The 26,071-nt window shown below is 37.7% G+C and overlaps 1 pseudogene; it reads left to right on the top strand.

Moving 5' to 3' along the window:
- The first annotated feature begins 17,725 nt into the window (after positions 1 to 17,725).
- On the top strand, positions 17,726 to 18,160 carry LOC145139462 (non-specific lipid-transfer protein pseudogene; annotated as a pseudogene).
- Positions 18,161 to 26,071: the final 7,911 nt, after the last annotated feature.

Raw genomic sequence — 26,071 nt, 5'->3', positions numbered from 1 at the left:
GCATATTATCTGTTATCTGGTTTGAGTATTGAATGGATATATTATACATGATTTAAAGTTGTATATGTATGTTTATATATATTTTTTTATCTACTAAAATGTTGGGGTAAAGCATGGGTAGATAGTTGATGTGTTATAAAATGATGAGAGGCCTCGATGTTGTTGTTGATCTAGTCATCTAGCGGAGTATGGATGACGACCACGGACTCTTTCTAGACAGTCCCGTGGAACGCTAGTAGGCTCATAACCTATAGGTGTTATGAATGATGTGTTCACCGGTGTACTCTATCCCCCTCATGGTTGCCTTTAGGACATCTATTGTTGAGGAAACCCCTTGCAGTAATGTCCGTCCCGATTAAAAATCCTAGATTAGGTCCCTTGAGATAGATGTTGTTTTAGGGACGTAAGGTGAGGATAACGGGAATGGGTAATCGGGTTATTGTTGGTTGGTGAAATTAAATATAATTATTTATTATGGGTTGAAAACCCTATATGCTCACCAGGCTCCCAAGTCTGACCCGCTCAGTTTTGTTGTATTACAGGTAGTGGCGCGAGAGCATAAGTTGGATGACTTATCAAGATCTTTTGATATTAGACCAGTTGTTATATGTAACTGTTGTATAGTCTATCTTTTGTTGTTTATGCTTTTGGTCTGTTTATCGGAACATGACATCCCGAATATTGTTATATAATGAAAATGCATCTCTTGATGAAATGCTTTGGTAAATATTATTTTATCATATTTTGTTTTTGGGAACAAATTCCGCAACTCTTTTAAATCAAAGGATTTACTCTGAAACTATTTTAAAAGCATAAATGAAACCGGTCTTTTCTGGCCGTGATTTTGGGGATGTCACAGTTGGTATCAGAGCATTAGTTTAAGCGAACAAGGAATTTGTAGGATTTCTAGACTTAAACTTATAATGCTAAGTAAAGATTTTGGGGTGAGTGTCTGTCATATTTTAGACACGAGCACTAGTTTATTATAGGAAGCTGCCTAAAATGCTTTTATGTGCTAAATGTTATATGTTGCCATATATGATATTATTTGTTCGGATCTATGGTTTGTTGCCAACCGGATCTGGAAACCTTATGTGTTTAGGGTTCTAAACGTATGACGACGGTATTAGAACTAGCATGTAAACGTTTCGGAGTGATAAGGATGATTTGATTATCTATCGTGAATGAGGATCTAAATTCACCTTAATTGGTGTGTAGATCAAAAATGGTAAGAACCAGAAGTGGCGTTGGAAACGCAGATGAAAACAGGAATCAACCACCAGTGATTAAGCAAGCACCTGTTGTAGTAGCAGCACCAGAGCCAATGACAATGGCTGGGGTGCAAGCCATGATTCGGGCTATGTTAGCCGAACAAAGGGAAGAAATGCGACAGATGTTGCATGAAAATAGGGGCGAACCTATCATACCCATTGAGGAACCAGAACTGATTCCCGAGCAATCGGAGGAAGGAAACAATAGTCGCGCTGTGAGTCAAGTTGGGACTCAAGAAGAACGAAGGAATGACCCGGGAAGGGGAAACAACAAGGATGGGCGAATGTACAAGAATTTCTTGGGCGCCAAGCCGCCAAGTCTTTCTGGAAGCCCAAATCCTCTTGAGATTATGGACTGGATCTCCGAAATGGAGATGGTGTTTGAAAGTTGCGACTGTAGCAACAAAAAGAAGACTATCTTTGCAGTTAGACAACTGAAGACCGGAGTCTTGAGCTGGTGGAAGTTGTTGGCAGATACTATACCACGAGGAGAAGCCCTGAAAATGTCATGGGAGGAGTTCTTGGAACAATTAAGGGTGCAGTATTGTTCAGAGATATATCTGATTGATCTGAACAATGAGTTCCAAAACTTGAAGAAGGGGAGAATGAGCATAGACGAATATGTTACTGCATTCACTGAGAAAATGAAGTTATTTCCATACCTAGTGCCAACGAAACTCTCCAAGATTGAGAGGTTCGCTAATGCACTGCCTGCCGACTTTGGCCCGACAGTCAAGATGGCAACCACTCTGAAAACAGTTGTTCGATCAACTAAGAATCTGGAGGCCCAGCAGAAGGAAAAGGATCTGGAAAGAATAGAGGTTGGTGAGAAAAGGAAGTTCGATGGACCTTCAGGGTCCAACAAGAAAAGTAAATTCTCGAAATCTAGTTCGAGAGGAGGAGGAGGCGAAGCGAAATGGTGCGACAAATGTAAGAAGAAGCATCATGGAAAATGTGAGGTAGTGGCCACATGTTTTAAATGTGGAAAGCCAGGACACTATGCCAATGAATGCACTCTCACCAAGAAAGTTTGCTATGGTTGCGGTGAGGAGGGACACATGTCTAGGGACTGCCCGAAGAAGAAGGAGGCAGCAAAACCCAACATTCCGCAAAAGCCGAAGGCGAGAGCCTTCCAGATGAGACTGGAAGCTGCGAAAGATGAAGCTGATGTCGCTTCAGGTACCTTTCTCGTAAACAAATTGGCTGCCCAAATTTTATTTGATTCTGGAGCCAACTACTCCTTTATTTCGCATGAATTTGGTAGAAAACTAGCTTTGCCTGTTGATAGACTAGATAATGCTTTATTAGTCGTAGTTGCTAGGGGCAAGTTTGTACCTGTCAGCCATCGTATGAAAAACATCTTAATTGACTTGAATGGGAATAAGTTCAACGAGGAATTATTGCCTATTGAGCTAAACGGTTTCGACATCGTGTTGGGGATGGATTGGCTTAGCGCCAACGATGCCGAGATTTATGCAAGAAGAAGATTGTAAAAGTAAACCCGCCAGGGAAAGAGTCATTTGTGGTGTATGGGGACAAACGCAGAGTAAATTCTGGAATCATTTCGCTAATGAAAGCCAGAAAGTGTTTGGCCAAAGGATGTACATCATATTTGGCATTCGTGATCGATGCTAAGAATGAGAAAAAGAAGATGCAGAGCATTCCTGTCGTGAGTGATTATCCGGAAGTATTTCCCAAAGATCTTCCCGGATTACCGCCTGATAGACAAGTGGAGTTCAGAATAGACTTGTTACCAGGGATGACGCCAATAGCAAAAGCACCTTATCGATTAGCACCGACGGAGATGAAGGAGCTGATGATGCAACTTCAGGAGTTATTGGACAAAGGTTTCATTAGACCTAGTTCATCACCCTGGGGAGCTCCGGTGTTATTTGTAAAGAAGAAAGATGGAAGTATGAGGATGTGCATCGATTACAGAGAGCTGAATAAGGCAACAATAAAGAATAGATATCCGTTGCCGAGGATTGATGACCTGTTCGATCAACTACAAGGTTCAAGTTATTTGTCAAAGATCGACCTGAGGTCAGGATATCATCAGCTGAAAGTAAGAGAGCAGGATATAGAGAAGACTGCATTCAGAACACGATATGGACACTACGAGTTTTTGGTTATGTCGTTTGGACTAACCAATGCTCCAGTAGCATTCATGGATTTAATGAACAGAGTTTGTAATCCGTTCCTTGATAAATCTGTGATAGTGTTCATAGATGACATTCTGATTTATTCAAAAAGCCAAGAAGAGCATGGCAGACACTTGCGAGAAGTGTTAGAAGTCTTGAAGAAGGAGAAGTTGTATGCTAAGTTCTCCAAATGTGATTTTTGGATTCGAGAAGTGCAATTCTTGGATCACGTGGTCAACCAAGAAGGGATAATGGTTGATCCAGCAAAGATTGAAGCTGTAATGAAGTGAGAACAACCGAAAAGTCCCACGGAGATCCGAAGCTTTTTGGGATTAGCTGGATATTACCGAAGGTTTATCCAAGGCTTTTCTTCGATTGCTACTCCATTAACAGCTTTGACTCACAAAGGAGCTGCTTATGCTTGGAGTAATAAGCATAGAGAAGCATTCAAGTTGCTAAAGAAGAAACTATGTGAGGCACCGATTTTATCTCTACCCGATGGAGTTGAAGACTTCGCTGTTTATAGCGATGCGTCTGGGGTTGGATTGGGTTGTATTTTGACCCAAAGAGATAAGGTGATCGCGTATGCATCTCGACAGCTGAAAGAGCATGAAAAGAACTACCCCACTCATGATTTGGAGTTGGCAGCGGTAGTTTTCACTCTGAAAATATGGAGGCATTACCTCTATGGCACGAAGTGCAAACTTTTCATTGATCATAAGAGTCTCCAATATCTCTTTAATCAGAAAGAATTGAATATGAGGCAACGACGCTGGCTAGAGTTACTCAAGGACTACGACTGTGAGATACTTTACCACCCTGGTAAAGCAAATGTTGTCGCTGATGCTCTCAGTCGGAAAGTTAATCTTGAAAGGAAAAGGCCAAGAGCGTTGAGAATAGAAGTTGTCTCGACCATTGTGGAAAGTATAAAGAAAGCTCAAGAGGAAGCTTCTGAGAAGAATGACCGAAAGGAAGAACGTTTGGGCAAAACGTTGGTGTTCAGTATAAACAGTCATGGACTAAAGGTGTTCCAAGATCGGATTTGGATACCTAAGACAGGAGGACTCAGAGATCTTCTGATGGAAGAAGCTCACAAAACCATGTACTCAATTCATCCTGCCAGCACTAAAATGTATAGGGACCTGAAACCCTATTACTAGTGGCCGACGATGAAGCTTGATGTTGCAAAGTATGTGGCCGAGTGTGTGACTTGTGCGAGAGTCAAGACACAACATCAGAAACCATATGGGAGTTTAGAACCTTTTCCTGTGCCTATGGGTAAATGGGAAGACATTGCTATGGATTTTGTCACTAAACTGCCCAGAACAAAGAACGGACACGACATGATTTGGGTGGTCGTTGATTGCTTCACTAAGAGTGCGCACTTCATAGCAGCCAAGGAGAAATGGTCTATGGATAAGCTTGCGAATTCTTACGTGAAGGAAATTGTGAGGCTTCACGGTGTTCCGTTAAGGATTGTGTCAGATCGTGACAGCCGTTTCACCTCGCGATTTTGGAAAAGTCTACAAGAGGAAATGGGTATCAAGTTGTGTTTAAGTACAGCTTACCATCCACAGACTGATGGTCAGAGCGAAAGAACAATACAAACACTTGAAGATATGCTGAGAGCATGTACCCTGGAATTCCAAGGTAACTGGGATGAACATTTACCTTTGGTAGAATTTTCCTACAATAATATTTTCCACTCGAGCATAAAGATGGCACCTTATCAAGCTTTGTACAGACAGAAGTGTTGTACGCCGTCTTGTTGGCTTGAGGCTGGGGAAAAGCAGTTTATGGGACCGGAGTTAGTCCATCAAACTGCTGAAAAGTTGAAAATAATTAGGGAGAGAATGTTAGCAGCTCAGGATCGTCAAAAGAGCTATGCTGACAACAAGCGAAGACCGATGACTTTTGAAGTTGGAGATTCGGTTATGCTTAAAGTCTCACCGTGGAAGGGACTTATACGATTTGGTAAAAGGGGAAAGTTAAGTCCAAGGTTTATTGGACCGTTTAAAGTTCTTAATAGGATTAGGAACCAAGCTTACAAGCTAGATTTACCCGAAGAACTGAATGGGATTCATAACACTTTCCATGTGTGTTATTTGAGGAAGTTCACGGGAGAAGTTCCCGATATAATTCCAATTTCTGAATTAAGAATTGATGAGAACAAAAGGTTGATTGAAGAACCAGAGGCAATCGTTGACCGAAAGACTATGAAGTTGCGACGCAAGATGGACGAGTTAGTTCTTCTCCGTTGGAAACATACGAATGGGCCAAATCTCACCTGGGAGATGGAGAGTGACATGATGGGTCGCTATCCGCATTTGTTTGTTGGTGTGTGATTCGGGGGACGGAATCATTCTAAGGTGGAGAGAATTGTAATGCCCGTGTTTCTGGGCCAGGCATTAATGATGATGTGATAGTCTAGGTTGACCTTTGTAACCCATTTTGAAATAATAGAAGTGTATTATTTGAGTATTGTGTGTTTTGTGCTTAATTGTGTGTCTTAAATGAATTAAGAATAAAAAATAAGCGTGAAAATGAAATGTTAGATAAACCCAATATTGATACACGAAAACGTAAGGGTCGTGACGAGGTTTCCGAATATATAAAGAATGCCGAAATCCAAGTTATAACGAAGAAGTTATGATCTGTCGAAGTTTCGCGACAGAACCGGCACGACGCGGAATGACGTAAAATACAAATTTAAGATAGAGCGGTATTTAGCCTTAGTGATCTAAACGAAAGTCGTAGAATACGTTAAACCGCGAGCGTGCATAAAAAGAACGTCTAAATCTGACTTCGTATGAGGAAGTTATGATTTTTCGAAGTTTTGACTTAGCGGTATGCAGCCCGAATACTCGAAATAGAGATCGAGTGATATTTAGCCAAAACTTTCTAAATGAGAATTGAAGATCTCATCGATAGTAGTCCAACGATAAAAATACAGACGAAAACGGAGTTCAGATGAAGGTGTTATGAATTTCGAACGGAGTTTTCCTGTCCCGGCCTACTAAAAATAATATATTAATAATATATTAAAATAAAATTCAAAGTTAGCCAACGGAGTCTAAACGAGAGTTGTAGAGCATAATCTCACCTACGCGTCGATATAAAGAACGTCGAAAATGGAGTTCGTATGCGAAAGTTATGAATTTCTGAAGTTCGGGACGCGAAATCCCAAAACTGTCAGAGACCACGACGTGGAAACAGTGGTCACGACGTGGCATGGCTTCTGACGCCTTCTGGAGCCTGACAAAGCAAGTGGACGATGACGCATGCAATGACGTTCAAGACCACGACGTGGAAAATGAAAATTTTGCCCTATAAATAGATTTGAAGGGGCAGCCAGCCAAGGTTGCTAATTCACCCTTCTCTCTCCCATGCTAACACATAGATATGAAGTATCTCTATAAGAATATGTGCTATGTGTTGCATATTATCTGTTATCTGGTTTGAGTATTTAATGGATATATTATACATGATTTAAAGTTGTATATGTATGTTTATATATTTTTTTTTATCTACTAAAATGTTGGGGAAAAGCATGGGTAGATAGTTGATGTGTTATAAAATGATGAGAGGCCTCGATGTTGTTGTTGTTGATCTAGTCATCTAGCGGAGTATGGATGACGACCACGGACTCTTTCTAGACAGTCCCGTGGAACGCTAGCAGGCTCATAACCTGTAGGTGTTGTGAACGATGTGTTCACCGGTGTACTCTATCCCCCTCATGGTTGCCTTTAGGACATCTATTGTTGAGGAAACCCCTTGCAGTAATGTCCGTCCCGATGAAAAATCCTAGATTAGGTCCCTTGAGATAGATGTTGTTTTAGGGACGTAAGGTGAGGATAACGGGAATGGGTAATCGGGTTATTGTTGGTTGGTGAAATTAAATATAATTATTTATTGTGGGTTGAAAACCCTATATGCTCACCAGGTTCCCAAGCCTGACCCACTCAGTTTTTTTGTATTACAGGTAGTGGCGCGAGAGCATGAGTTGGATGACTTATCAAGATCTTTTGATATTAGACCAGTTGTTATATGTAACTGTTGTATGGTCTATCTTTTGTTGTTTATGCTTTTGGTCTGTTTATCGGAACATGACATCCCGAATATTGTTATATAATGAAAATGCATCTCTTGATGAAATGCTTTGGTAAATATTATTTTATCATATTTTGTTTTTTGGGAACAAATTCCGCAACTCTTTTAAATCAAAGGATTTACTCTGAAACTATTTTAAAAGCATAAATGAAACCGGTCTTTTCTGGCCGTGATTTTGGGGATGTCACATATAGCAACCCGATCCCCCAGTCCGACAAACTCCCTCATGTGACCTGCCGCATTTCCCATAGCGGCTCCGGCCCTGCTGGCCCTTCGACCTAGAGCCGAATCCCTTGGTTTTCTTCCCTAAAACCCCAGTACCCTACTCAATCTTCGCCTTCCTCTTCTTGATGTGCTCTATGTCAATTTGCCTCTCCCTTCCCTCGCAATCATGCCATCCAATGTCAGGCATGCCGAGTAGCTGACATGTTTCCGAATGTCAGCTCTCAACATGTTGTGGTAGTGGGTCTTCCGCATCTCCTCATCCGTTCATACTGAGGCACCAATAAGGCCCTCTCCCTGAACTTGGCGGTAATCTCTGCCACCGACCCAGTCGTCTGCCTCATATCCATAAACTCCCTGGCCAACTGCTGAAGCTCCACAGCCGGCGCAAACTCAGCCCTAAACCTGGTCACAAAGTCAGACCAGGTCATAGCCTCAATGGTTGGGGCTCCCAATGTGTCACTGACCGCCTCCCACCAAACACCCTGCAGCATACCGGACATTTGACCCCTCAGGGCAGAAGCTCGTCAACTGAGCAAACTCCATGTTCGTGATCCACCTCCTGGCCACGATGGGCTCCTTCACCCTGTGGAAGTCTGGAGCACCACATCCCCTGAAATCCTTAAAGGAGAGAGAGAGAGAGAGAGTGTGTGTGTGTGTGTGTGTGTGTATGTGTGTGTGTGTCCCTGACTGGCCAGATGTCATGTCACTCCTGAACGCCCTGAGACGATCCTCCATCAGCTCAATGACCCCTTACTTGATCGGCCCGAAAATCACCAGGGTCGCCTCAAGGATGCCTCTAGTAATCTCAGACGCGATGAACTCGCGCAATCCATCATCCACTGGCTCAGAACCCCAACCCGAACCTGAACCTGATCCTGACCCTGAACCTCCCGCTCTGTGATGTTTCACCACCATTCTGAAACAAAACACATAATCATCAGGGTCATACATAACCTTTAGAGGTCTCACACACTCTACAAATTCCCTGGTTCTATCTCAGCCCTCCTTGACTCGAGTACGGATCCTCTACTTTCAGTAGTACGGGCACATACTACCTTCCACATCTATCCGTAGTTTCCTCAAGGTTTGCCTTGACTTCACCAAGTCCCTACTACTAACACTGCCCGCTGCACTAAGCTCATCCTAGGCTTTCCCTAGGGCAACTCTCCGACCTACTCTCCGCCATCAGCTGCATAAGAAATTTCTGCTACCTTTACCTAACTAGCGTGCGAATACCATTACATATCACTAAGACCAAATAATTCTTCGAATGAGAGGTCCTACGCTACAACGGTTGGACTCAGACAAGAGCTACGAAATAGGGCTAGACCTAACCTTCTGAAATTATTTAGTCCTCATAATATGTAACATAAAGTATTCGTTTACTAGTTAGTTAAAGATAACTAGAATTCCTAAAAGCACAAAGAAAGCAACATTCGAGCATTGAGTAACCCAAACCAAGCATATCCTAATCAGGTTATCATATCACTGACTCAATAGCTCTAGCATATAGTTCAATAAGCACATATAGCAGGCTCATAAGGTATCTTCCTAGATCCTTAGCCCTAATCTAGCATGCATTTCTCATAATCATACAATAGGCATATAAGACATCCTTCCTAGATCCTCAGCCCTAATCTAGCATGCAGTTCTCATAATCATATCATATCATAACATAACATGTATGGGTATCTTGGGGAAAACTTACTTGAACTCGGTCGATTGCACGCATCACACACCTTTGCTCTTTCTCAAAACTCTTTAAATTTTAGAAAAAACATTTTCTTAGAAAAATCTTTCAAACCCTCGATTTGAGTCCAGACACCCCCGAAGATGTGTCCGAATCCCTCAAACCAAGGCTCTAATACCAACTTGTAACATCCCAAAAATCATGACCAAAAATTTTCATTTTAAATATAATAATTATAAAACCATTAGTCTGAAAACAACCATAGTATCAATTCATATCAAAACCAGAGTATCAGTAGTCAAATCATATCATGATAAAACAATGTTAGAGTATAAATCCCAGAAATCTCATATGCGGAAAATCGTGTGTGTGTGATGCGCAGCTACCGTGTCGGGTCATTTCCCTTCAAAAAGGAAGTACCTGAAACCAAAACTGAAAACCGTAAGCATAAAGCTTAGTGAGTTCCCCCATCATACCACATACCATAAACACATAATGCCCATCCCTTGGTATATTACAACCGGTATCTGACTGGCATAACTGGAAGCTGGACTCCCCTTCGGTATCTTTCAACCGGTAACTGCCTAGCATAATTGGGTGTTGGCCTCCCCTTCGGTATTTTTCAACCGGTAACCGGGAGCTAGCCTCCCCTTCGGTATCTTTCAACCGGTAACCGGGATCTGGCCTCCCCTTCGGTATATTTCAACCGGTAACCGGGGACTATTTCACCCCTATCACTATCACATAGTAACATAACATACTGACACATATAGCTTAACAGATAGTGGCATACCAGAAAATTATCACGAAGACAATCATCTAACTAACAACTCCTACTAGTGGGCTGACATTGTGGCCTTAGACCCACTCCTACTGGAAGGTAACTCACCTCAATGTCATGAAGTAGCTGAACTGTCCTCGGCTCTTGGATCAACTCTTCTCAAACTCCTACACATAATTATCTCCTTTAGTTACCCCTTTCATACTCATAATCACTCTAAGGGTCAACTCTGGTCAATGGTTAAAGTCAAAGTCAACATCCTGGTCAAATTCAACATCCTAGTTGACTCAACTCGCCGAGTTGGTCCATCAACTCATCGAGTTCCATACTCCATAAAACCCTGAAATCCTGATCTTACTCGTCGATTCCTTTAATTAACTCGTCGAGTTCCCCTTCATGCAAGTCAGGGCATTTCACTCACAACTCGCCGAGTTCATCCTTGAACTCGTCGAGTTCTCCTTCATATCAATTGGGACATTTCCTCTCAACTCGCCGAGTTCATCCTTGAACTCGTCGAGTTCTTTGATCTTCAAGTCCATGAACACGTCCAACTCGCTAAGTCATCTTCTAGACTCAACGAGTTTGCTCAGTTACAGAAAAGATTGGGGAACCACGACCCAACTCGCTGAGTCGTATGAGCGACTCGTCGAGTTCCCCAAGGTCCAAATCCATACAGTCGTTCTTAGTCAGTCTTAATGCATCCAAAACATAGATCTGGCCTCCTAGGGTCGATATATCATGTAAAGTTACAAACTTTACGTTCATGCATGGGCTATTTAGCTCAAAAGCCCTAAAAAGTGGTTAATGGGATGCATGGGACTCCCATGGCCATAAAGTTGGCCCCTTTATGCCATGGAGTCCCTCAAAGACTCTGGATCTGAAGTTATTACCCCAAAACATGCTTGCATCCACGAATGGTTCCATATTATGCTCCAAAAGCCCTAAACTACCCTATGAAAAGATCTAGCAAATGAATAGTCAAGGTATGAACTTTATACCTCAAATGAACTGGAAATGAAGCACCATCTGTGGATCTACTTGCCTCCTCTTGAACCCCCAAGCTTCCTCTTCCTTTTCAAGCTTCAAAATCACCAAGAACACACAACAATGGCTCAAGAACACTCACAATAGGTTAGGGTTTCGTGACTAAGGTCTGGAGGTGATGGAGGTTGTAGTTGAGGCCAGATAAAGTGTTTAAATAGGGTGCAAACCCTAAAAATTAGGGTTTCACTCTAGCAGACCTACTCGTCGATTCGAGGCTTCTCGACTCGTCGAGTAGACTTCAAGTCCGCGTCCAAACTTCTCCCATTCCTACTCGACGAGTTTGGGGCCTCCAACTCGTCGAGTCCCTTTGCAAAAATGAATAATTCTTTATTAAAATACATACCAGGAACCGGGCGTTACAGTAGTTGAGTTGGGGCTTGGCTTTAGGCCAAGTTAGATAAAGGATAAAATGGACTTTTACCCTTAGTAGGGGCTAAGTAGCTTAGATTCTTGGTTATGGGTCGAAATCCAATTATTAATTGGATGTTATTTGATGTTGATAGCGTGGGAATTTTCCGGACCAGCAGACAGAGACTCATTTGAGTGATTCAACAGCTAGAGGTGTGTTTCCTCACTGTGTTTAGCGGTTCAAAGGCACCAATGCCGCCCATGGTTTTTTATGTTAGGATGCTAGATGTCTGCGTGACTCTTGCATGTGTTATGTGCTGGTGTGCTTAACGGGCGGGGCCCGATGACCATTCTGTATGCTATTTATCTTTGTGATTATTGCATGTGTTATGTGTTTATCTGTTATATGATTATATGTATACCAGGCGGTGCCCGATGGCTAACATATCTGTATACTAGGCAGGGCACGATGTCGGGCGGGGCCCATTATGTGTTTATTATGTATGGTATGTGGTATTTTGGGGAACTCACTAAGCTTGGTGCTTACGGTTTTCAGTTTGTGTTTCAAGTACTTCTGGTTCGAATGGGAAGAGCCTGGGATGATTGTAGTGCACACACCACCTCATTCCACATTTTATGATTACTCTAATGTTTTATGATGTATTTGATACACTTTGTTCCACCATGTTTTCATGATGATGTTTTGGATAATAGTTTCATTAATTTAAAAACGAAAATTTTTTGTCTTAATTTTGGGACGTTACACTGAGCCTCTAATCCATCAACTCCATAATCCCCTCCTTGATGGTATCGAACAACACGGGGGTAACATCCAAAATACCGCGAGGAACCTCAGTCGATATGAAATCGCGCAACCTCTCATCAATTGGTTCAACACCTGAACCAGAGCCTGAACCAGAACCAGAACCCGAACCTGAACCTCCTCGAGTAATCATCACCATCCTCAAACTGAGATACAACATATTAACAATCACTTATGACTCAAAGGAAAATTCCCAACAAAAAGGCCTCCTTAGAGATGCCAGGTCTGCTCTTTTCTCAGGTACAGGTCATGTGCTTCCCGTAGTACGGGCCAATACTACCTTTCACACCTACCTTACCTTCATCAAGGTCAATCATGATTCCTCTATGTTACCACACTACAAACATAAATAAATCCTATTCTACACAACATACATATCCTAGGCTCTCCTAGGAACTCTCAACTCTCACCATTTGCAGTACCAAGAACCTCAATCAATACCGTTGGTTGCCTTATGCATGCAAGTTGCACACAAAATAGGATCACATAGACTGTCAAATGAAGATTCTACCATAAGTCCACAACCAAACAAGGAACACGAAATGAGGCTAAATCGATCATTCTAGGGTGATACAATCCTAATCGTATACAACTTTGAAAGCATACACTTAGCAAATAATTGAGCTGATATCAATTCCAAGTAATACATAGCACGAAGTTCTATTGGGCTATAAGGCATCACACAAATCATGCAATTCTATCATATAATTCTTGAAGGTATCCTTAGCCCTAATCTAGCATGCAATTCTCATATCAAGCACATTAATCATAACACATAAGTATGGTTACTTGGGAACCACTTACTTGAGCTTGGCTGATCGCATGCATCACACCCTCTCCTTTTTTATAAAACATTTTTAGAAATTAAAATTTTTATTTTCCTAAGAAAATTATCATTTCCTCAGTTTGAGTTCTGACACACCCGTAAGTGTGCCCGAATCTCTCAAACCAAGGCTCTGATACCAACTTATAACGTTCCAAAATAGGAATAATTTTTTTTCATTTAAAAGTCATTCAAATCATTTATTAATTGTTCAGAACCCATACAAATCATAGTATTAAATCATCAGAGTAAAAATTATTTCAAATGCGGAATCCATGAGAGGAGAATGTTGTGTCATCACGTCAGGCCCTTCCCTTTGGAAACGGAAGTACCTGAAACCATAAACATAAACTGTAAGCATATGCTTAGTGATTTCCTCATGTACCACATACCACAGATGAAAGAAGATAAATGCTATGGGCCAAATCATAGTCTTTCCGTTCAGTGCCGAGGGCTAAATCTCGATCTTGCATACAAATGCCAGGGGCCAGATCCTGGTCTTTTATATAACTGCCAGGACCAGATCCTGGTCTTTCATACAAATGACAGGGGTCAGATCCTGGTCTTCCATATAATCATCACAAGACGTCCAAAATTCTACACAACAAACAATTGGTCGACATTGGTGCCTTCGACCCACGAATCTAGTGAGGAAACTCACCTCAACTGCTGAAAAACCCAGATAAACGCTCGGACTGCTGGACTGGAGAAATCTCCGTGCTAACTAAACAATAGAGTCCCAATTAATAATTAAGACATAACCCAAAACTAAAAACCTACACTACTTGCCTAATGTCCAAGGTAAAAAGGGCCAAGTTAGTCTTTTAAGCCTCAAAAATCTTAGGCCCAACCCCAAGGATCATCCAAGGTCCAATATGGGCCCAACTTTAGAAGTGGCCCAACAAGCAAAGCCCAACGATTAAAGCCCCAAAAATCACTCAACCCGGACTGGGTCGTACGCTCGGCGTACCAATTGGTACGCGCAGCGTACTTAGCCGAGGTGGAAGGATCGAGACTGGGATGCAGTACATGTGGCGTACAGGGAGGTACACCCAACGTACGCACCCCTCATGCAAACTCAAGCAAAATGTCTTAATGCCTTAAGACCCTACGACCAAAACTTATATCTGGACTCACTAAGACCCTAAGGCCATAAAGTTGCAAACTTTATGCCTTTGCATGGCTATAAGAAGCCCAACACTAAAATCCTTGCTTACTTAACCCATTTCAACACCCTAACTCTTGAATGGGGACAAATCAAGGTCCAAGCTTGCATTTTTATGACATGAAATTGCCTTAAAACATTTGAAAGGACACCTTGAAGGCTTAGGAGTACCTCTTACACAACAAGCTCTAGACTTTGGGACAAAAAGGAAGAAAATCAAGGCTTAACTAAGATCTGAAGAAACATAAGACTAGTTTGGAGCTTTATACCTCCAAACGGTGCACAATGAAGAGGAGATGATGGATCCAAAGTCTTGAGAGCAAAGCCTACTCCTTAAAGGTCCTTCTTCACAACCAAGGAAGCACACAATCACTCCAAAAAGCTCAAAATGCTCAAAAAGAACTAGGGTTTGCAAAGAAGGTCGATCTTTGGATGGAGGCTGATATAGGGAAAGGTCTTGGGGCCATAATGGTGTTTAAATAGTGCACACACCCTAATTATTAGGGTTTTGGTCTGAACCACATATGCCCGACGTACCGGAGTACGCACAGTGTACTGGCACGAGACATTGTATGCTCAACGTACTAAGGCGTACGCCCCGCATACTCGAGCAACACCAAAAAGTCACGGATTTTGACATCGGGGACCCTTCTTGCAACAAATCAAAACTCAAGGGTCCGAAAGCAAACTTGAAAAAAAATAGATGTTACAAGTAATTCAATCAAAATATATGGTAAATGTTATTCCATAATAATAACATGTAACCCTAATATCACAGCCATTAATTCTTTTAATCTAATGGCCACAATTTGGTCACACATTCATACAATACTTATGATACACATTTAATCGTAACCCATATATATATATATATATATATATATATATATATATATATATATATATATATATATGTGTGTGTGTGTGTGTGTGTGTGTGTGTGTGCAGGGCCGGTCCATTGATTTTTGATACCCGGGGCGAGATATGATTTTTATGCCCTTATGTATGTATTGTAAGATGGACAAAACATAAAAATAAAATTATATATATAAACAAAAATGCAATAAATTTTATAATCAAACATATTATACAAAAATAACCTACAAAAACCATCTAAAAGATGCTTTCATGTATATTTGAAGCAAAAACATCTTTTATTTTATAAACTTGAAAATTATATTTAATTTTTTGTTACTATTATTATCCAAATAGTATTCTTCAATCACTTAACAACATAGTCCATAAAATTGATATCAATATCAAACTTGATACAAAGAGGACGGGATTTATAAAAAAAAAATCAAATGAGTTAGTGTTCTAAAAAACAAAAAGAAAATTCAATTTGAAACTTTTTTTTGGGATTATATTATAACAACTTATGTCTTATTTTATTCACAATTAATCAATCCACCAAAAATCAAACAAAGTTGTTTTTAAAACAAAACAATCTTGTATAGAATTCAAACCACACCAAAAGAACATTAACAACAAATATAAGCCACCAGAATCCCAAACACTGCCCTGCAACGACAATACCACATATGATGGGGTGTGCCCAAACAGCTCCTTCAGCTTTCTTTTACTCATGGGATGCTCTTGAAACAAGTCCTCTACAATCAGATTCAGAAAGAATGTTTATCGAGCACAAACACAAAAATTTAGAAAGAATGTTTAGACAGCAAATATTGAACAATGAACACAAACAGACATCAAAATTAAACTAACCAAAATCTTAAAATCTGATTTCTATAAGAGTATAAACAAATCTGATTGCTGAAAGAAATCAGATTTCTGAAACAAACCTAAGTAAACACAAATTTCGAGTTTAAACTTACCCACATATGGTTTGATGATTTTTGAAACAGCAATATCGAGCACAAACACAAACAAGGGAAAAATCTTATTTGATTTATGAAAGGCTGTAACAAAAATATGATTTCTGAAATAGAAAAATTCGAATGAACTCTTTGGAACTTTGACTATTTTTCCCTGTAATGAAATAGAGAAGAGATCAGATCATCAATGAATAAGAAATCAAGCAGATTTCTGAAATAAACCTAAATAAACACAAACTTCGAATGAACTCACCTAAATCAGAGTCTGAAACAATCAACAAGAAATGAATAACAACCAAATCGGTGAATCACTAAATCAAAAATTCAAAATCGCTATTTTCTGTATTAGATTAGAGAAAACTGGACCAAATTAGAGAAATCGCTGCTATATCGGACTAAGTTTCGACTGATAATGATCAAATTGAGATTTGAGAGCTATGTAATATCGATTATCGAATTGGAAGGAAACAAAAGAGAAATTTGTTCTTACTTTTTCTTTATAGGAGACGTATTCTATATAGGCATTGATTTCTCCCATCGACAACAACACGAACAGGATTCTAGGCATGAGCGACGTTTGGTTTCTCTATGAGTAGATCGATGATTGTTTGGAATTGGCGCGTCTCCCCCAACTTTCGTTCTCACGATAACGGATCAACAATATAGGCCAAGTTTTTGGGCCATCATTATATATACTATACATATACCTGGATTATTTTGATGCCCTCGATGGTTTGTTGTCCTGGGCCTGAGCCCAAGTCGCCCATGTATTGAGTCGGGCCTATTTGTGTGTACCCACGCAAAGCGGCAACGATAAATAGTTTTTTCGACGCATAGTTTTTTAACGGGAAAATAATTATTAGATTTTATTATTAGTTATTATGTAATAAAAAATTATCACTTTTAAATAAAATATTTATGTTTAGACCTTATATTAATATTGTCTGTTTGTAAATTTGATGTAAATTAATTAATATCAGTATCTATTTTAAAAAATGTACATTAATTTATATATATGAATTATATATTTTAAAATTGTTATGTTGCCCTAAATTAAATTTCTTAATAACCTTCCTCAATTCAAATCTTCCAACTTTTAGCAAGTATGAATGATTTATTTATACATAATTGATTTTTACAAAAAAAAAATTGTATCTTATAACTCTTAAAATTCAACATATATGACTAATATCCTTTATAATACAGAATAGGAAGCATAACCTATATAAATAATCTCAAACATTTGTCACTCTCAGATAATAGTACAACATTTATTTAACATGCGTATGTTCTACCAGAATTTTATGGCCTTTAATTAGAAACCATACGCACATTCACATACATAGAAATCATTATAAATACGTGGTACCGTCCATAACTGTTTCTTGCATCAAACCGATATACGTAAAAGAGACCTATCTTGTGTTAGTTAGGTTTTCTATTTAAATTGAGTGAAGTTCAGTTGAACTATGGCAGTGACAATAATTAAGGCCTTATGTGTTGTGGTGACTTGCATGGTGTTGTCGGCACCCTATGCAGAGGCTGCTATTACCTGCGGTCAGGTGGTGAGCAAGATGTTGCCATGCCTAGCCTACCTGAGGACTGGTGGTGCACTGCCTCCACCATGTTGCAGTGGTCTTAAGAGTCTGAACGCCGCCACTCAAGCAACCCCCGACCGCAAGACTGCTTGTGGTTGCCTGAAAACTGCTTATACACAATATGCTGGCATCAATCCTAGCAATGCCGTCGGCCTTCCAGCAAAGTGTGGTGTTAATCTTCCTTTTAAGTTCAGCCCCGACATCGACTGCTCCAAGTATGTCGTCCTATTTATACATTTTTATATTTCATCTTCTAAACGTAATGTTAAGGCTTCATCTTTTCGTCTTATAATAGATCTAAAATAGTAATATTCCGCTAAACTGGATATAGCGTCGACTAGACACATCAACCTAACATACTATTTTTTTTTCTTCGAAAAACCCAATATGTTTCATCTGATATCATCCAAAAACCGTTAGTTTCCTTATTCTTTTGGCACGAACCGAAATCAATTTTACATTTTCCTTCATTAATAGTTGTCGTAGATATTTTTTATTTTAATTTTAAACTATAAGGGTTTAGATAATTATTATCAAAACGACCTTAATATATAGTTATTAGTTGAACAAATTATTAAACTATATTTTAACCCGAAGAAGATATTTATTTTTTGTGATTGGTTGTTGCAGGGTACACTAAGATTCATCCAGCGACAGATGGGATGCGAGATTTAAAAACATATATACTATATATCAAAATAAATATGGAAAACCATGTTTTTCCTTGTGTTGTCTTTGTTATATGTAGTGTCATCGTTATGCTATAAGTTTTGGAGTTGCCCTCCATTGATCTTTATCTATATATTTCTATTAAATAGGTGTTATATTTTTGTATTTCAACGAGCGAGCGTGTGTGAGAGAAAAAGAAACGGCATCGTATTTAGCAGGGATAGCACGTGCTATCCTTCAAATTTTACAGTCAAATGTAATCCGTAAGTAAAACTCTTTAATGACAGAGTTTATTTTACAGTCAAATGTAATCCGTAAGTAAAACTCTTTAATGACAGAGTTTATGACGGAAACTGCCGTCATAAATGAAATTTTCTATTAAAACAACCCTTAAAAAAATTGTGCAGGCCAACCCTTGATTTTTCTTTATTGGTCGGCCACTAACGGCGCGTTACCAAAACGTAAAATAATCCACTTACAAAACTAAATCAGGGCGAGAAGGGGCCATGCCTTTATCGAGTAATACATATCAAATTAACTCTATTAAAAATTAATTTATATATGATTGAAAAATTAAATATCTTTTTATCTATTCTTCCCATTTATTTTTCTACTTGTATAAATATGAATACTATTAATTCTCTCTTAATCCCCTCTTAGTTTTGATAGCTATCTTCGATTTAATAAGTAGAATGATAAGGAAAAAGAAAATGTTAAGGATATTTGATTTCTCTATATGCTTTACAAACCAAATTCACTCTCACTATCACGTCACCCAACTCATCTTCTACCTAGATTTTACTCTCCCTTCTAAACCATTAATGCTTATTTAGCCTTTTTTATTTACTTAATAACTTTTGTAAGACTAAAAAAAAAATCAATTGTTATCAACTTTTTTTTTTCTATTATATTATTAATCAAAATATACTACTTAGATAATAATAAACCAATAATAAAATCATAAGACAAAACTTAATAAATTACCCTTCTTGTTTTCCAAAATCTATGTTTTAGTCCCTAGCTTCAAAAAACTTGGTATTGTTTTTAATTTTTATTGTGGTTAGTCTCTAATCTAACTAAAAAGACTTTTATATCATTTTTATTTTATTTTATAATCAATTTTAATTAAATCTATTAAAAAAAACAAAATAAATAACCCCATCCTTGGGCCTATATATATATATATATATATATATATATATATATATATATATATATATATCACATGACGCCATGAGAAACTCCAAACCATGAGAAAAAAAAATAGGAAAACACATGAAGATCAAGATTCTTTAACCAAATTTAAATCCAACTACAAACATATTACCAAATTAACATTAAATTAAAAAAAATAAATAGTGATCTAGTTCTAATCGAAGCTGAAAAAAAAATTAAAATCTTCGAAGAAAAAATCGAAGATGGAAATCTAGATATCGATAAAGGTGGAGGTTGAAGACGACCATGAACACAAAATGAACCTGGACGAAAATCTATACGAAAACACATCCGCATCTTCAAACCTTTGTGAAAAAAATTGAAATTTGGCTCAAAATCTTTGTGGAAAAAACCGAATATGGAATTCTGTGTTCTCAGATCTCCATCACGCTTTTAATCTTTTTTCGTGTTCTTAGACCTCTGGCACCAGAATTTTGTATTCTCATACCTCCGACACCAGAATGATTTTCTGCGTTCATCTTATTAAACATACACACACATATAGCGATTAATATAGACACCTGCAAATCGATGGTGAAAAACTCTGAAATCGACAATTGAACTAAACTCATAAACCCAACTTTGAATCTAAGAACGTGTTATATTGCCTTTAATCAAATTAAACCCAACTTTTAACTAAATTCAGGCAGTGAATATATATATATATATATATATATATATATATATATATATATATATATATATATATAAGCTTTCAGAAACCTCCAATCTTCGATTGTGTGTTCATCGAAGCCTTTAAGAACCTCAAAACCTAGGAAACTGAAAACATAGAAAATCAAAATCAAAATTGTCAAGCACCTCCAAATCTTTAATACTTCGATGGTTGTTACGATAGAGATGAAGATGGTATGAGGGTGTGCGGCCGATATTGGTGGGGTATATTCAGATTCCCGTAGGGATTGTAGGGCCATTGTTTTTGAATATGGGATAGTTTTCTGTCCCAATGGCGACGACAGAGGGGTGTCTTGTTGCTAGCACCAAATGACGGTGCAAAGTTATCTATGTCTCTGGTGGCGTCACATGTATGCTGCTGAGAGATGGGATGACATAAGTGTTGTTGTGAGGTTCAATAACACAAACAGGTCAAAGGGGAGGGAAACAAGGTGAGTTGGGGAAAAGAAAATTAGGATGGGTTTGTTTTTTACTTTTTCCTTTACTCTCTGTGTGTGTGTGTGAGAGAGAGAGAGAGAGAGAGAGAGAGAGAGAGAGAGAGAGAGAGAGAGAGAGAGAGAGAGAGAGAGAGAGAGAGAGAGAGAGAGAGAGAGAGGTCCAATGGTGGGGTCATTTCTTTTGTTTTTTTAAATAGATTTATTTAAAATGAAAAATGAAAAAGGATATAGAAGTCTTTTTACTTGTGTGAGTGACCAACCTCGATAAAAATTAAAAACCATAGGGACCTTTCATAAAGTTTTTTAAAGTTAGATACTAAAGCCCAAATTTTAGGAAACCACAATGATTATTTATGATGTTTTGTCTTATTATAATTATACTAAACTGTTTTGATATAATAATATTAATGAGAAAAAAAATTAATTCAAGTTATTAATAAACAAATCAGAGTAATTTTTTGAACAAAATCTTGATACGTCTTGAATTTTTCTTCATTTACTATCATATTTTTATTGTTTGAAAATCAATTTGATTGGAATAGTCGACTCACAGACAATTATATATATATATATATATATATATATATATATATATATATATCCAGATGAATGGATAACTATATTAAGGGAGAGAACCAACAAACTTTTTATCTATAATTAATTTAATTATCAAATTTCACATGTGCATGTTAAGGCTAGAGGGAGTGGTAACACTCCTAACACCTTGTCATGTCACTTTTTTGCCTGCCACGTCATCTTTTTATCTTAGCACATAATTCTTAGCATTTCATAAGGAGTGGTACACTCTTAGCACTCTATTTTTTTTTCAAATTTAATTAAATTATAATTTTTTCAAACACAAAATATTACATAAATTCAACTATTTTAGTACACAATCCATCATAGACCTGGATAATTTCAACAATACGATTAAAAGACTTTTTTTCACTATAGAAATTGATCCTCAAGTTGGCTTTAAACAGTTAAGTTTGTTGACTTTTGTTTGATTCACTATTTGGTTGTGATATTGACAAAAACTCAAGAAGAACCGATAAAGGGTAAAATCAGTAGTTTTCATTCTTTGAATGAAGGAATGATAAAAAATAGGGGGTGTGCGATGAATCAAAAAAGCAAAGTTTAAAAGGAATCACATTCCTTTGGTAATCACTCTATCATTTCCATGTGATCAACCAAATTTTTTTTTGAAAGTAATGGAATTATCTTTTCCATTCCCTCCTTCATTCAAGAATACCAAACAAACACCAAGTCCTAAATGTTTGATGAAAGAACATAATTCCCGCTATTATCAGGATCCCCTGATCGACTCAACATATCAACTACATTAACATCTTGGAGAAAAGGTCAAGGGCGTAATTGGCATTTCCATTCATAGCAAGTCCTGAAAGGTCCAGGAAACCGAATCTTTGTGTTCCATTTCTTCAAACACTTCCAATGCATTCTCTATTGAACCACATTTATAGTACATATCGATCAAAGAGTTCCCAATGTATAAATTCTATTTTATGTTGTTTTTGTAGTCATGGACGGATTTGCCCATATCGATTGAGCCTAGATGAGCACAGACAGAGAGCACGCTAGCAACTATGATTTCATCAGGTTTAATGTTTGAGTTCTTAATGTCAATAAAGAAACTTAATGCGATCGACTATACCCACAAATAATTAAAACCTCTTGATATCTGTTAGATTGACTATACCCACAAATAATGGAGTTCCAAGAAACCAAGGCTTTATATCTGAATCAGCGGTCAGGTCCTCGGTCGCGCATTTCATCAAACAAATAGAGTGCAAAAATAGGACTATCACTCTGCACAAAGCATCTGATCACAATGTTCCAGATAGACAAAGTGGGTCTTTCAATTTGATCAAATACGAAAAGGATTATTTGCATCTGTAACTGGTGCAGGATGGGTACTCTCTTCATTCTGATAATATTCATCAACAGTAACAAATTGCAATGTTGATTGTATCAAAGAAACACAGAAAGCAAATAGGGGTGATAAGTGGTTAATGAAGCTAATTAATTGAATGGTAACTAACAGGTACCTTCAAATTTCAATAATTCAATGAAGTAGCCGATTACCTGATGAAGCACCGAAGCAAATTGTGAAGAATCGAGATGAAGCAGATAAGAGATTGTCAAATTGCGATACCAGCGAGACGAGCGATTGAGTTGCGATCGTTTCTGGATTAGAGGTCTGAACAATCGTTTCTCACTCTCAATAGCTGATTTGATGCAACACAGACAACTCGAAACCGATCGATGGTTTTGGAGAACATCAAGCGCAAACCCAGATCAAAAAGTAAAATAACACCACACCCGATTTCCGTTTCGTCTTCTTCCACCCAATCACAATGTGTTATTGTTTCTCTCTCTTCTCGCCAAAACTTCGACGAGTGCTCGGTAGCGACCCCTCTAGCGAGTGCTAGGGGTGGTGTTTCAAGTTAGCTAGCGAGCGTAGTGAGGACGGTGGCGACCTCCACTCCGCTTAGCCTAATAAGTATATATTGGAAGATTACAAAAAAAATTGAAAAAAAAAATTATATTTTTGTATATATGCATATTTTTTTGAATATATATATATATATATATATATATATATATATATATATATATATATATATATATATTTATATGCATAAAAAAATATAAATATGTATTAAAAATGTATTTTTTTGAAAAGTTCTTTTTTTAAATCTTATTTTCGAAATATAAGGCATATTTTCATATAATTTTAATTTTTTTTTTAAATAAGCTTTTTTAATTTTTCTTAATTTATTTTGTTTCTTTTTTATTTTTTTAAATCTACGAAAATATTCCTTAAATTTCGAAATTAATATTTGAAAAAAGCTTTTTTCAAAAAATGCATTATTAATGTATATTCAAATTTTTTATCTATATGCATATTTTTAAAAAACATATGCATATGCACATGCACATTTATAAAAACATTTTTAATGCATCTATATGCATATGTCATATGAATATCCCATGATCGCAAATTCATAAGCCAAGACATGTGTAGTTCCCTCAACATAGTAACCACACAACTCAACAAAGTTGTCATGCTTGAGTGTTGAAACCATTGAAACCTTGAATCGAAAGAAAAAACATTATTTATAAAGAGGAATGCAAGAAATAGCAATATACTTTCATGTAACAGTGATGAGGTAGATTTTTCAATGTACAATGTTGTTTTAGTAAGAAATGAAAATAGAAAAGATATTCTAAGCAGATAAGTTGACTTTACATGAGTCAAAAACTCTCAATTTGATTCAGCCAGAGAAACATCAAGTATTTTTCACATCAAACTTCAACTGAGTATATATTCCCGCATTGAGGCCTATATTATCTTGGGCTGGGTCCTAACAAATCAGCAAAATATTAGTCCAATTATTTGGAATTGAACAATATCACACAATAAATCAGAAAATATAATCTTATAAATTTTTTTGAAACGATGGCCCAATTGCTTCCGTTCTTATACATCGAACAAATTTCCTGATTTCAACATTTTTCTCCATTCACTTTCGTACATCGTTAAATTATTAGCCTCCATTCGCTTTCTTGCATCGGTCTCAAGATTGAAACTATAAATGCAAATTGGTTCATGTTGTTACAAGTCTTTTGTTTTACTTTTTTTTTAACTTTTGTAAGTTATATTTTACTTTATTCTGTGATATTTATATTTAATAACAAGAAAATAAAAGTTGTAACTATGAACTTGTTTTAAATTTAATACTTTTAATATTTCAAATTATAGCATTTATCATTTATTATGGTTTTGTGGCTACCTTTAAATCTGGCAAATGCTGTTATGTGTCTGTGTAATGTGCATAGGTGAAAAATAATGTGCATGTAAATACATATATCTAATAGAAATGAAAAAAAAAATTGAAAAAAAAATTATATGCATATAGATATGCACTTTGTTTTTAAATGTATATATATACAAAAAAAAATATGCATTAGTAATGTATCTTTTTGAAAAATTCCTTTTCTAAATCTTAGTTTTGAAATATAAGGTATATTTTCACTTATTTGAAAAAAACATAATTTTTTTAAATTTTTTTAATTTTGTAACATCCCAAAAATACGACTCAAAAATTTCATTTTTAAGTTTACCAAATTCATAAACACAAAACATCATTGATTCCAAAACCATGAGAACACAAGATAGTTATAGTGTATAATCAAGACAATTCGTAGAAATCATTATCAGAACATAAGTCCCAAAATCTCTACTGTAGAAAATCATAGTTTGATGCAATGCGATCAAGTCGGCCCCTTCCCCTTCGAGCTGGAAGTACCTGAAACTTAAACTGAAACAGTAAGCACAAAGCTTAGTGAATTTCCCTCACCATACCACATATAACACAAACATACTCTCAGGCATATCTGGGTGCCCGACCTACCCTGCCAAGCATATCTGGGTGCTCGACCTACCCTCCGGTCTATTTGAATCGGTTATCGGGTCTATTTCACCCCTACCACTACCCCATAATAGCATACATAAATCATATAATCATCAAGCAATACGTGCACAATGATAATTATCACATAGACAACCATCATACTATGCAACAAATAAAGGGTTGGCCTTGGTGCCTTCGACCCGTAACATTCACGAAGGGAGACTCACCTCAACTATGAATGTCAAATCGTACTCCGCGGATGACTCGGGACTCCTCTCCCTATAGCACAACAAACTTCGTAATTATTCATTGGATCTAAACCCGACCCCAAGGTCCAAACCCTGATTCATATCATAAGGCAAAGGTTCCCTAATTTTTGCCCTATTGGGCCTCTACCTCCTAAGGCCCAACTTTCAAAATAAAATGTCCAAGTCCAACCAACTAAGCTTTAAGGCCTAGTAAGGCCCAATACCATAAATCCTAGGGCTAGGCCCAGATGCATTAGTCCACAGGTGGGCTTGAGGCCCAACAATTCCAGGCCCAATATCCTATTGCCCAAAACAACACTTTTGATCCACTGCATGCGTACGCGCGGCGTACTCAGCATGTACGTCCGGCGTACGCTGGGCTTGACTAGACACGGGAGGTTGACCCAGTACGCGCAATATACCAAGGAGTACGCCCAGCATACTGGTCTACCATCCTAAGAACTTTCTTGTGACTTAATCCATTAAGTCCTAACGTCCAAAACATAGATCCAGGCCCCT

Source organism: Lactuca virosa, chromosome 9, assembly GCF_052849685.1.
Source record: "Lactuca virosa cultivar CGN04683 chromosome 9, Lactuca_virosa_CGN04683_v6, whole genome shotgun sequence".
In the NCBI taxonomy this organism is placed as follows: domain Eukaryota; kingdom Viridiplantae; phylum Streptophyta; class Magnoliopsida; order Asterales; family Asteraceae; genus Lactuca; species Lactuca virosa.
This window is presented reverse-complemented; position numbering and strand designations above follow the sequence as displayed.